General features: G+C 45.9%; 1 long non-coding RNA gene across 1 annotated transcript; it reads right to left on the bottom strand.

Annotated features, from left to right (window-relative positions):
• Nucleotides 1–222: 222 nt before the first annotated feature.
• On the bottom strand, nucleotides 223–2,507 carry LOC127061347 (uncharacterized). Its single transcript, XR_007780844.1, has 3 exons — nucleotides 1,493–2,507; nucleotides 651–741; nucleotides 223–296 (listed from the first exon to the last, which is right to left on the bottom strand). It is a non-coding gene; the product is annotated as an uncharacterized LOC127061347 (long non-coding RNA).
• Between the last annotated feature and the right edge of the window lie 501 nt (nucleotides 2,508–3,008).

Below are 3,008 nucleotides of genomic sequence, written 5' to 3'. Positions count from 1 at the left end.
TGTCAGGGACAACTCAAAGACAACAAGCATGTCGACCACGTAAAAGGCCAACATGTTTTAAAAGGGAGGAGCTTTAACACACTATGAAATTGAAGTGATTAAACAGATTAATTTCTTATAGTAATATATAATGGCTGAGGAAAAGCAACACTGATAAAGCCAAACACTTAGTTTGGCAGGGTGAATAGGGATGCCTTTATACTCACCAATACACATATTCTGAAGGTTTTTGAACTGCGGTCTGTGATCCAAACCTGTATTCATTTGGCTGCCACTCTGAGCTTCAGTAATAGAGACTGTGATTTATAATAAAAATATTAAATACCTTGATTTGGGTCACAAAAATAATGGTTATAACAAATCCATATTATTGATGATAAATTCCCATGTCATTAATTTATAAATAGAAATATATAATTATGGGTCCAGTGCATTTCAGAAGAGTTACCTTAAGAGTAAACTGCTATATCTGTTTTATGAGTGACATGCACACAATAAATGCAGTTTTTTCTTTTATTTAAAAACCCCAACATTCTAGAAATGCCTTTTTCTTTTCACTGATTTTTCTGTTCATTATTGCTGACCAGGCACATTCTGAAAACTCCTATATAAAGCACAAAGGCACCCTGACAATAGACACCCATATGTACCTGATAAATTCCACATGATTATCTAGTCTGTTGCTTGCATTCATTATTGCTGATTTGCACTGGAGATTTCCAGCTGTCCAAACTTAGAGTGCTGAAGAAAGCAGAGAGATTTTATCCACTTTTGTTTTAAAAAAAAAAAGAAGAAACAAAAGGCAAGCAAAAAGCAAGTCTTGTAACAGGCATTCATGAATAATTCAAGTTTACTGCCTTGGCTGAAATTCAGACCATTTCTGAATGAGCAGCCTGCCTCCATCCCACAGAATGATGATGTTATTTTCTGCAACCCCACCCCTTGACTTGCCTAGCCCTACCTAGCCCTCCCTTCCATTGCATTGCTTTTCATACGCATCCCCTGCCTTGCTCTGCTTCCTCCTTTCTTCCCAGGCTTTGCCATGCTTTGCCTTCCTTCCCTTTGACTTGCTTTGTCTTTCCTACCCGCCCCTTGCCTTACCTTGTATACCATTCCCTGCTTTGACTCGCCTGCCCCTTTGTTCGGCCTTGCTTTGCCTAGCCCTTCCTGTCCTTGCCTGGCCCAGCCCTCACTGCACTTACCTGCCTGTGCTCAGCCTTGCCTGCAATTTCTGGGCCTTCTCTCACCTCCCACCCCGCTTGGTTTCCCCCACTCATTGTGCCTTCCCTACCTCTCTCTTGGCTTGCCTGCAATTGCCTGCATGTGGATTTCATTGCTTTGCCTGCAAAGGCAAAAGGTAACACAAGGCAAGGGGCAGTCGGCAAAGCCAAGCAGCTGCAGACAGGGCAGGGCAAGGGAGACATAGGCAAGGGAAGGCAAAGCAAGGTAGCAAGGAGAAAACAGGCAGTGGTACTGAAGGCGAGGTACTCACTTGAGTCATTTAATGATGAGGTACCATGGGAAGGTAAACTCCAGCAAGAGATTTCTTACAGTTCCTCTCTTTGCCAAAGAAGCCAAGTTTGGTTGTGCACAGTATGCGGTCTTAGTGGATTCCATTGCTTTTCCTAATAGGCAGTTCTATGGGCTAGAGCTGTTGCAGTGGGAAGGCAAAAGCCAAGCTGTTGAGCATTTTGTCCTGGTACCTTTAGAGTCTGAGCAGCTGCAGGTGCCCTTTAGTTTAGATCCTCACTCTGTGAGACGAAAGGATTGTGATGAGATACATAGAACTGAGAAGGAAAGTGCTGGTGCCAGGGGGTGTGCTGCTAGCTCTTTGGGTGCAGCTGAAGTTGCAAGCAGCAAGAGCTCTCTCAGCTGGCGCTTTTGTGAGCTCTGTCTGATGTTTTCAGAGTCTAGCAGACTCTGCGAGAGTGGAAAGATTTCCTAGGGCAAAGCAGTTCAGTTCATGTTGCCGTTTGAGTGTGGTGCAAATAGCAGTTAGTCCCTGGAAGGAGAAGATCAGCGAAATCGTTTTGTCCTGACACAGTGGATTGGAGAGCAGTGACATTTTCAGCTTGGCTCTTCAGCACTTGGGGTGTTTCCGAGCTGGGCTGGGTGCGGTTCCTTCTTCTACGAGTAGATATCGCCGTCGTGTGGTTGTTTGGATGATCGCTGACAGGACAAAGACAAGCGCTCTGCTAGACCAGCCCCGTTCCTGCGGGGGCAGTGCGGGGAACAGCTCCGCTGTGCTTCCTGGCTCTTGGAGACTGACGGCACGGGCTCCTGCGTGCAGCGGGGAAGGAGAAGGAATCGTTGCCTTGCTGGCTGTGCAGTTTACAGGCTGCGAAAGAAAACGCAACTTCAAGCACGGCCTCCTTCTTTTAGAACCTTTTCTGTGGGAGCAGCTGCTCAACAGGAAACTCGCACCTACTGAGCTACATCCTTTCCCTCGAGCTCTATGTACCACTCGACACTCTCAGGCTCAGCTGATCTTGAACCCCTTCAAGACATCCATGGACTTTTTCTTTGTTGCCTGCAAAGAAAAAATCCAACAACAAAAAGCTGGTGCTGATGTTCATTCTCCCCTTGCTGGCTGTAAACTAGACCAAACACACTTAGTGATCCGCTCTTCTCTTCTCAACTATACAGATAGCATCAACCCCCTCTCCCATGCTGGCAGAGTCCACCGCTTAAGCTGTGTGTTTCCAGCTGAGGACTGCAGGTCCATCAGACATTGGAGCAGCTCCCAAACCACCCAAATGCTTCAGAAGAGAGTGTTGCCAGCTCTCTCACATTCTCTCATCCACAAGACTCACACTACATCCATCACATTAATAAAGCAGTCCACAAGCTGGGAAAATAATCCTTCAGAACAACACCAAATACATATTCTAGACCTGGGCAGCTGAGATCCAGCAAAATCCCAACCTCCTTGTTCTCCTAACAAATCCAAGAGAACGGTCACAGGTTCCAAACAATTCCTAATACAAATACGTGGGGGCCATAAAGTC

The sequence above is a fragment of the Serinus canaria genome, chromosome 1A (genome assembly GCF_022539315.1).
Source record: "Serinus canaria isolate serCan28SL12 chromosome 1A, serCan2020, whole genome shotgun sequence".
In the NCBI taxonomy this organism is placed as follows: Eukaryota; Metazoa; Chordata; class Aves; order Passeriformes; family Fringillidae; genus Serinus; species Serinus canaria.
This window is presented reverse-complemented; position numbering and strand designations above follow the sequence as displayed.